Source organism: Tiliqua scincoides, chromosome 1, assembly GCF_035046505.1.
Source record: "Tiliqua scincoides isolate rTilSci1 chromosome 1, rTilSci1.hap2, whole genome shotgun sequence".
Classification (NCBI taxonomy): Eukaryota; Metazoa; Chordata; class Lepidosauria; order Squamata; family Scincidae; genus Tiliqua; species Tiliqua scincoides.
This window is the reverse complement of record NC_089821.1, coordinates 98,704,160-98,714,928: the sequence shown is the minus strand read 5'-3', so window position 1 is coordinate 98,714,928 and position 10,769 is coordinate 98,704,160.

The following is a 10,769-nucleotide window of genomic DNA, read 5'->3' as shown; positions in this document are numbered from 1 at the left end:
TTTGAATATAAGGTGTGACTTAACTTTTGCTGTTTTTAAAGCCCACTAATCTACAAGTCTGTATGGTGAAATTGAAGGGCTGCTTATGTGCTTAAGGGACACATCTGCCCTTTGTAGTTTGCACATGTGTTTCCATTCTGCCTGCCTCAGCCTGCCTATGATGGAGGACATCAGCCATAGAAGATCACAGTCACTGTAGAATGCAATCACATTGATAAAGAGGTATCTTTTATAGGCACCTACACTACCGGCTTCTTATGCTTCCAGTTTAGCACATAAGCACTGAATTAAGTGTGGAGAAGGTATAACCCTTGCCAATTGGGTAAGAGGCATTTTTTCAAGTGGGTGCTCCTCTTTTACTTAGCAGGGGGAGAGTAACTGGCCCTCCTCACCCCAGCGATGTCTTTTCTAGTGGCTGTCTGCTGGTGTTGCATCTTTCTAGATTGTGAATCCTTTGGGGACAGGGAGCCATTAGTTGTTTGTTTGATTTTCTCTGTAAAACACTTTGTGAACTTTTGTTGAAAAGCGGTATATAAATACTGTTAATAATAATAATAATAATAATAAATATTTTCTGTATACAATTTAAAGTAACTACCATATCTTCTTAATTGCATATCTCTTGTATTGTTGAAATGCTCTTACAAACCACATCAAACTCTCAGTCCCATTTTAATTTCAAGCACGCTCCGCTTGTGTTTCTCCTTGATCAGGATATGCATATGGATCTATGCAGTTGGCAGTCCCCTCATCTCTCTGAAAAACTCCACTGCCTCCAGCTGTATATACAGTAGTTCCATCTATCGAGCTAAAGCTGGGGGTGGATTCATTCATAAGGAAAGGGTGACCCTCTTTGTTGCTGACTCAGGCTTTCCAAACGATCATGTGTGTTACTGTATGCACTGAGATCAATGTTCTCCCCAACTCACCCGTGAAGCTTTTAAAACCACTGAACTGGAATTATTGATCCTAAAGAGCATATAAAACTTGAGAGTTTCACCACCACTTTGTAAAACAGAGGAAACAGCTGTCCTAAGCTGGGAATGGACCATGGAAACCTCTGCTGCACATTTAAACATAACTGCATGCACATCAAGCAAAACACACACAAACACACTCAAGAAGGGGCTTTATAGCCCCCTGACTTACCAGCCAAATTCAAAGTAGTGGGAGGTATTACTTAATAAATTTCCTATCTGCCCTAATCATGAAGCATAGGGCAAATATCAACAAGTTTAAAAATACCAACTATATAATACACTCTTGATGTGTATGTATTGTACATTCTTATAAAGTCAGGGATGTGTCAGGACTTCAGCTAACAGGCCTGTATGCTTATTAGGTCCCTCCCAATCTCCAGAAACATCCAGTATTTCTCTACCATCACCACAGCAGAGTCATAGGCCTGACCTGGTCTATCCGTTATCTTATCTATTCCCTCCCTATCACATCAAATTCCTCTGATATCTGTTCTGGCATCTGAGGCGCAGGGTAAATCCACTCTCCAGAAAGCTGGTTGGACATTCCTGACCTTAACTAGCTACAATATTCCCAAAGCAACACTTAAGTCTTGCATCAGTAGCAGGTTACTGATGGATTGTATTCCTGGATTGTACTCTCCCCCCCTGCCCCCGTTTCTGCCGCCAGATCTCTTGGGCCAAGCCTCTCCTTTCTTACGTTTCTGGTTTCTTCTTGTCTGTTACCAGATTCCTTGAAAATAATTCTCCTTTCATTTGACTAAGCTCTTACACTTGTTGTATTGGATCAAATGGATCCGATCCAACTGAGAATTAGAGATGTTTTCATATTTTGTTTTCAGAATGTCTGCATTGTATTCAGGTACAGATATTTTATGCACAATCTGTATATTGTATAAATGATGCACCCTGCTTCAAAGGAGATTTTTCTCTTTAAAATACAAACTATGATGTGTTGTAGCATACCTGGCTCTTGTAAGAACAGCTTGAGTGATGAGATGCAGTGCTGAATCCTGAAGCAACTAAAAACTGCATACCTGACTGTACAGGTAAAGGCACACCTATCAGTCAAGGATACCCTTTTTATCTCAGATCTCAAGGGCTGTTCACTGTAATTCATTCAGTTTTGCCTGGATCTTAATGCAATTGGTCTTTCTTCATCCAGTTCCAAACTATCTTGTAATTTCTTGTAATCCTGTTCCAAATTATCTTGTAATAATTTAATTTAAAGCCTACTTAAGCTTTAATATTGAAATTCAGCACTGATATAAGTATCTTAAATATTTGCTCCAATGCACTTCAACATCATAGTATGACATGTGAAGTCTGTCAAGCCAGTGTACTTGGATTTAAAATGCTGTAATTCAGTGTGCTTTGATGGGAGACTATCACTTAAACAATATAGGTGCCCAGCAAGCCTCCTTGGGGAGACAATTTCACAAGCAGGGTGCTACAATGAAGGCAGCCCTTTCCCCAGCTGCCATTGCCTAATCTCAGTCAGCAGCAGCATAAGAAAAAGTATCTCCTAAGATGAGCATAGTGCAAGTCAGGTTGCTGTGGGAGTAGCTGGTCCCTCAGGTAGCTAGGTCCCAAACCACGTAGGGCTTTCAAGGTAAGCGTAAGCATTTCGCAAGGACCAGAGAAGCTGTTTAAGCTCCCTTGAAGATGTTTAAGCACTGAGATATGTTTCCAATGACTGAACCCAATTAATAGTCTTGCAGCTGTGTTGCGTACTAACCACTTTTTCCAGGAACATGTCCAAGTGCCACTAATTTCAGCAACTAGATGCACACATGCAGTGCAATCAGCCTTCACAGCCCTCACACACTGTGGTCTTCGCCATTCTGGTCTGACTTTATCCACTTAAAATTGTCCCATGTGGGCAATTTCAAGAGCAAGACAGACTATGATCTCTGTGTGGCTGCTCAGTGTCCTGCTGCCAACAGTGGTGGGGGATTGGGATATGTGGGTGGGGGATTTGTGTGTTGGAGGGGCACACTGTGTCTTCTGTGACAAGTCCCATCCATCTATATCCCTGCTATAACATTAAAGCGGGAGTGTAGGCAGCTGCTATAAGGACCCTGACTCAGAAAGGGAGAAGAGTCTGACAACAGTCCAGTTTTGTCTGGGGATTATGGTGGTGCATCTAGTGATCTGCCACTTTAAGTCCTAGACTGATGGCGTGAAAGCCACACTTCCGTCAAGAGTGCCAGGGCAGCTATCGCAAACAGCCGGAGGTCCTGCAGTGTGATAGTGGCTCACTAAAACCACACCAAAGCAGGCAGGTTGGTAGCAAGGCAGTTTGGGGGTAGTACAGGGTGGAGAGTGGGCCAGGAAGGGATTAGTTTGGAAGCAGGAGGATCTCATCAGCAGCTGTGCACACCAAGATCTTTTCCCCTTTTCTTCACTCCAAACCACCCAAGTCTCCTAGGACTTACTACAACTAAATAGCTAGTATAGGTCCAAGGAGACCCATTGGAGACCAGGCAGCCTATAGGGAGGTAAGTAACAAAGACCTTTCATGGGCCATCTGGTTGCCCTCCTCCCATAGCATTCAGTGTGTGCTCCCATGAGCAGCACTATGAATTGTGGGCTGGAGGGGGATATGATTGGGCCCTGAAGTATAAAGTAAGAAAACCTAGAACAATTCCATTTTGGAGACAGAAAATTAAAGACAAATCCCTTTAATTACTGTATGCCAGTCCTATGCCCAAAGTCAGGTTCAATCGCACCCAACATCCATTTTGTTTCAAATTGAACTGCGCTTTCAGGATGAAACAAGTGCAGAAATGCATGTGTTTGTCTGGATATCTTTTGCTGGATGCAAACCTGAATACAATACCAAAACATATCCGTTTCTCTTCCTAACTGTTGCAGTCACCTTTTGTTTACAGGTTACAAATACCAGGACTGGGAAAAGGGAGTAGCAATTCCAGTGGGTAATTTAGCAGTCCAACACCATCTATATTGTAGGTATACGCTGCCATCTGGTGGCAAAACATATTTTTCTATAACAGACACCTAATAACTGAATAAAGTTGAACCAACTAAAAGAAAAAAAATGGGCTAATGACTCATGTGAATAATAGAACTTACCGCTAATGTAAACTTCTCTCTCAGTTAATTAGAAATAAAGTCTTGGTAGAGGTCAGGTATTTGAAATACCAGAAAAAGTTAGAATATGAGGGCAACTATAGTACAGTATGTATTTTGAATTCGGTGCCCTGTGTTTAAAAAAAAAAAAAGAGCAGCTACTAAATTGCAATATAGTGAGCCCTTTGATGTAGTGGACCTCAATTTAACAGACTATGGAAATAACAGAAATTGCCTGCTTCTTTAAAAACTACTCATATATGTTTTGCACTTCCATGTGTGCATTGTCATAAAAACAGATTCATTTGGATTTTATTGACACGCTTTCCCCCATTTGCCCATTATATTGAGGACTTACTGTACAGTGAACCCTACATTTAATGGGCTTAATAGGGAGAGTGTCCATTAATGCTGGAAGGCCATTAAATCTGAATGTTCATGTCTGAATTGAGCAGAGTCCATGTTTCTGATCCATATAGGAATATTGGCAGGATCAGAAGAGGCGAATTTTGGTCTTCTGCCAGAGGCACCATTTGAGCAAAGCAATTGTTGCTGTTCTTTGGTAGATTCTGCTGTGGACTTCAGTGATGGATGCCACATTTTCCTCCTGTATTACCGATCCCAGGTATTTGAATCCTTGAACCACCTCAATTTGAGCTCCATTGAGGTGAACATTGGTCTATGATCCATCTGCGGTCATAACTTTGGTCTTGTCCACATTTATTCTTAGGCCGTAGGACTGGGCGATGTCCGCAATCTGGTAAATGATGTCAGTGGCCTCTGCATCTGTGTTGGCAAATATGGCACTATTGTCTACAAACATCAAGTCAGTCAGGAAGTTGTTTATATCGTACTGAACTCCACGCCTATCCTCAAATGCCTTCCCCATGATGGCGTTGATCACAATATTGAAAAGCAGGGGAGAAGCAACATCACCCTGGTGGATTCCAGTTTGGATGGGAAATTGGTTGAATCAGTGGTACTCAAACTGGTGGGTTGCAACCCACCAGCTCATGTAAAGGTCCCCCAGTCCCTTTAAGGAGCAGGGTAAGGGGAGTTGCAGCAAAGCGATCCCCAGGATAACTTCACTAATGGAGGTGTAAAGGGAGTGCTTATACACATGAAGGGTTGCCTCTAGCGTCAGGAGGTGTGGGGAGCCCCGTGCAGCCCTCCGCAAGGCTCCCCAAGGCTTAGAATGTTCAAACAGAGTGATCACAAAGCAGTTCCTAACTACAAACAGGAAGTGCTTTGTGATCACTCTGTGTGAACATTCTAACCCTCGGGGAACCCTGTGGAGGGCTGCACAGGGCTCCCTGCAGCTCCTGCAGCTTCCCTCCATGAGTATAAGCACCCACTTTTTAGAATGAGAATCTGTCAGGACCCACTGGAAGTGATGTCATGACTGGAAGTGACATCATCAAGCAGGAAAATTTTTAGCAATACTAGGCAATACTAGGCTGCAGGGATATAATCAGGGTGCATATTATTGGCAGAGAGGTCAACCTGCTTCCCAAGCACCAGCTAAGGACTAAAGAACAAGGACTTTGAATGTTATAACAATATTCATGGCAATCTGACCCCCTTTCCTCTTCCTCATTCCTTCCTGCCATGCGCTTTAAAAAAAAAAGACCTGAAAATATGGCAGGATAACTTCTTGCTTTGTCTGAAGGATCCATGCAGAAGAAGGCTGCACTTCACTATATTAGAAAATAAAAACAAGCAGCTATGCAGCTTATTCGTGTATCACTTTTAAGGTTTGTTTATACCTCTAGCTACACTCAGAAGGTTGCCTGTTTTTCACCACCTACAAACTAGGTCTCTGATATTTCCTATGTCCATTATATAGAAGCCCATTAAATCAAGGTTCACTGTATCATGCTTTAGTCCAGTGATTCTTACACATTTAGCACTGTGACCCACTTTTTAGAATGAGAATCTGTCAGGACCCACTGGAAGTGATGTCATGACTGGAAGTGACATCATCAAGCAGGAAAATTTTTAGCAATACTAGGCTGCAATCCTACCCACACCCAGGAGTAAGTCCCATTTACTATCATTGTTAAAAGAATATATATAGTAGCCTGTTAAAAGTACAGGTCTGTAACATTTCCCCAAATGCAGTCACATACCATGGTGGCATCAAGTCTAATATATTAAAAATATTGAAATGAATGGGGACCCACCTGAAATTGGCTGGCGACTCACCTAGTGGGTCCCAATCCACAGTTTGAGAAACACTGCTTTAGTCAATTCTCTTTCAAAGTCTTAACAAACTCCAAAAGGTTTTGAGAACACATGTCTATCCATGACAGTCAGATATTTACATATTGAAGTTCCTGTTTCTATGGGATAAATGTGAAATGTTGTAACTGGTAAGAAAATTGGGATATGGGGTAAAGCAACAGCATGCAAGTTAGTTCTGCACAGTAACAGTGGTTTGGGGATATGTACTCATCATCAGCAATAAGGGGAATTGTTTTGTTACCTATGCAGTTTCCCATTGCAAGGCTTGTGTGCTGCTCTCTCCTAGTTTTCTCATTAGCTTCTTTCCCTGTATTGTTATGCCTCCCCAAGAAGCTTTGCCTACTTTATTTTGCAGCATATGTCCCCCAGTATCCGTGGGGGGACATGTTCCTGCCCCCCCACGGATACCAGAAACCATGGATAAGGGGGAACCTTATCTGCACAGCCCCCCCCATTACCTTCATTGTTCTTGTTACCTTCTTGTTCATGTGAAACATTCCGTATCTTGTTTTCACAGGCTTTAACCCGAGGTTGCACATTAGAAGGGATGATTCAGAGAAGGTTAACAGGAAGCAGCTCCCACTAGCATGCGGGCTTCCTGCCTGCTTCTCTGGCTATAAACATTATGCACTTATAGCCACCTGTAAAAGCAAGATACCGATTGCTTCACATGAGTGTAAACAAGAAGAACAAGGTAACAGGCATATGGAACCATGGATAACTAGATCTGCAGATACTGGGGGAAGCCTGTAAAGTATATATAGTACTAGTTTGTGTAACTCAGCTCTGCTGTAAATTTGTTTTTTCCACAGCTCTGCTAACAATACGATTAGTGTTCGTTCGTACACAGATACTGTTAAGTTTTCAAATGGAACTAAGCTTCCTCTTTCATTACTTACAAATTTAGATAATTGTTAAATGGGCAACAAGCCAAAGAGGTCTTTGTTTAACAATTTGTTAAAAGCTTTAAACATCAAATCCATACATTTTCATATATATGAGAATTAAGATCTATCTCAAATACATTTTATTCTGACATTTATATACTGCCTTTCTCAATAGACTCAAGGTGATTTACGTGGGCACGCTGAACATATATCAATTTTTCATTGAGATTTTTACAAGCATTAATCCATTGGACAATCTAGCAGAACCTCAATTTCTCCAGGTGCTTCTCTTCATAGTGCAGTCGTCATCCTGGCTGCCAGCTCTTGCACTTTCCAAGCTCTCCCAGGCAGCTACAAACCAAGCTTCAGACTTTGGAGGTTGAGCTATCACCTCATCTGAAAATGTTAAGCAGGATCACTTGCTTGGGTGGGAGACCAAGGCCACTGCCATGTCTGTGGAAAGTGCAAGAGCTATGCATTATGAGGGGAAACACCTGGGTGTACTATGAGGTTGTGTCATGGAATTGTGAGTCCTCATTATCTGCAGGAGGAGGGTTGGTTCTAGAATCTCCCACAAATAAATTCCCCAGATGCTCAAGTCACTAAGAGCCAACTCGGAGAGGTGGGGGGGGGGGTCACGACTCACTGGCTCTTTTAAATAGATCCAAGAGGCTGCCATCATCCTCAGGAGAAGGCCCCTCAGGTAAGTTGAATGCACTAACTGCCAGGCACCAGCTGCACCTTAAGATTCCACTTTAAGCAGATCATTAGCTGGTCTCTCTCACTCCTCTTTCCTTGCCTGAGGAATGACTCAAGCTTTGTTGCTCTGGAAACTTATGGAGAGGAGGTAACAGGAGAGGAGGCTACAATGCAGCAGCTGCAGCTTGCATTTGAAAACACTGCTGCCATTGTGTCATGTATTCCACCTGGTGTTTAAAGTATCACTGCAAAGCCATCCAGTTGCTCTTAGCTTTCCTGCTTCTGCAGCCCTCTGTAAAGAGAAAGCAGTCAGCTGGGCTGCTCTTTGCAGTGGCTGTAGGGCACAGAAGCAGGAAAGCAAAGAGCCCCAGGATCCTGTAGTGGAAGGCAGTGGCTGCAGGGGTAGAGATGGCACTGCCACCCCCTCTCCACCCCACTACCAGTGGGTAGCTCTGCACCCTCCATCTTCTTGCCTGCCTGGCCTTCTCCTACTCCTCAGAATGGTGGCAGCTGCTCAGATCCATGTGACTAGCTGCACAGGCAGAGGCAGGTGGGCATGGATGCGGTTGGTCAAATCAGTGGATGTCAGAGCCATGGGTGCGGACAGCCCACTGTACTTGTAAAAATCTCATTGAAAAATTGATTTATGTTCAGCCTGCCTATGTAAATCGCCTTGAGTCTATTAAAAAAGGCAGTGTGTCTTAATAAATAAATAGCTTGGCCGTCAGATCACATGGCATGGTATGGAGGCCTGACCAGTACACTGATGGAACCAAGTGTGTACTCCAGAACTGGCTACAAGGGATTGCCTAGCAGCAATTTGGGCATTCTTCTGCAGAAGAGACAACTTAGAAAGTGTTTTCTGGAGGTAGATCACTTTATTCAATTAAAAGAATGGTTAGTTAGAAGAAGGTGATGTGAATAAAAATCTTTAGTTTTTTCCTTTCAAACTGAATTCTTCTTTCAGATTCTGAAACATGAGATAATAAATTAGGTTGCCCTAATTAGGATCCTATTTTTGCCTTCATATGTTATTATATTGATAGGACTCTTAACAGCAATAGAATGTGTAAAGGGTAGTATATGGCTTACTAATATGAATTTAAATTTAAAGCTCTCTTGTTTTGTAAAGAAACAAAGTATTTCAAGAAGTAGGAAACTGGAGACTGTCAAGAATGATTAGATTTAAAATGCAAGACAGCCAGCATTTAGGAGTAAATGTGAGAATCTGAGCACCTTGAGTAAACAAGAAAAAGGAAGGACAGAAAGTGGAAGGAAGGAATGTAAGCAGATGAAATTACATTTCACGTGTTTAAATTTGGTTTAAATTTTACTAAGGGCTTAAGTGGAGAGCTGTATAGTAAAGGTGAAATTCAATGAAGAATGTTAACAAAATGGAACATCACATTGTTATGCCTGGAGGATTGTCCATAAGGACAATGGAGAATAGGCAGAATTATTAGACAAAGGCAGCTATGGGGCAAGTGAGGACACAAGAGCTAGAAGAATAAAGGCTGCAAGTATGACTATAATGGAAAATAAATGACAGTAAGATTGGGGGGAGACAAGGCCACAGAGAGCTTCAAACCAAAGACATTTGATGATTCCCAGTATGGTTTTGCTGGGAAATATTTAAGAGGACTTGTGAAACAGTTATTTCTAAATTTACCCAATGTAAGAGATCACCACCTACATATCAGCCTCAAAGAGTAAACATTGGCAGGAAATCAACTCCTCTAGTTTAGACAGCAGATGACCTTTTTTTTTTTTCTTCTCCAAGGCTTTTAATGTGCAAATGAAGTGCAGCTTTTTCAGTCTGTGTTTTTAAAACTTTTGCCCAATTTGAGACAGCTTGTCTCATGGAGTTGTTACTTAAATTGCTCTTATTGTATTGCAAAGTTTTTTTTAAAGTTGTAAACCACTTAAGGACATTTGAAATAGAAAAAGTGTTACAGATATTTCAAATACAAATAAAATTATAGGGAAGAGCCAGATTCTGAATATATGGGTTTGATTAGCAGGCAAGCCTATATTGTTTATGTTGAACTATGATCCACTATGGAAGTATGCATAGGTAAGTGCACTCACAGGTAAGTTTGCACAGGGTTGCAACCATAGTCATTCAATTCAACACTGACTTTATATCATATCCCTGCTGTTATTTTGGGCCATCATAACTTATCTCGCAGAACCATTTCTATCTCAGAGATAGCTTTTATTAACTTGAACTGTGTATTCTGAATATTAGTCCTGCCCATGCATGCAGCCCAAGAAGCATGACTGTAAGCAGTGCAACAGATCCTAGAAATCAATTTATTGCTTATGGGGAAGAAGGATTTACAGTTGAGGTGTGGCATGGAAGCTGTTCTATGGGAGAAGTATTCATCACGCAAAACCTTAACAAAGCCCACCCATGTAAATGGTGGTGGTATAAACCTAAGAGATTGTGCAATGGCTGCATATTAACTGGTTCTTACAGAAGAAGACCCCATGCAAGCCAATTATGAAGCCGTTTCAATAAACGCTCATAAATTGTATATTGCAGATGTTTCTGCACAAAGTACTATGCAGTAGAGGAACAAATGGTTCCTTGCAGAAACATAAAGTCTAGCGCAGAAACAAAGTTAGCACAGAAAGCTTTAATGATCTATATTTTCTGACCCTGTTGGAATTGCAGCCAATACAGCATCACCCTAGTGAGATGAACATTTCAAGAAAGCCAGGGATATTGCCCATTATAATACCACAGCATAGTGGCAAAATCATTAAGAGTTAAATTTAAGGCATAAGATTAAATTTTTAAAAACACACTCATGAAGTAAAAATGAGCTGCCACTTTGTTAGGAACACAGTGTCTTTCTACCACTAA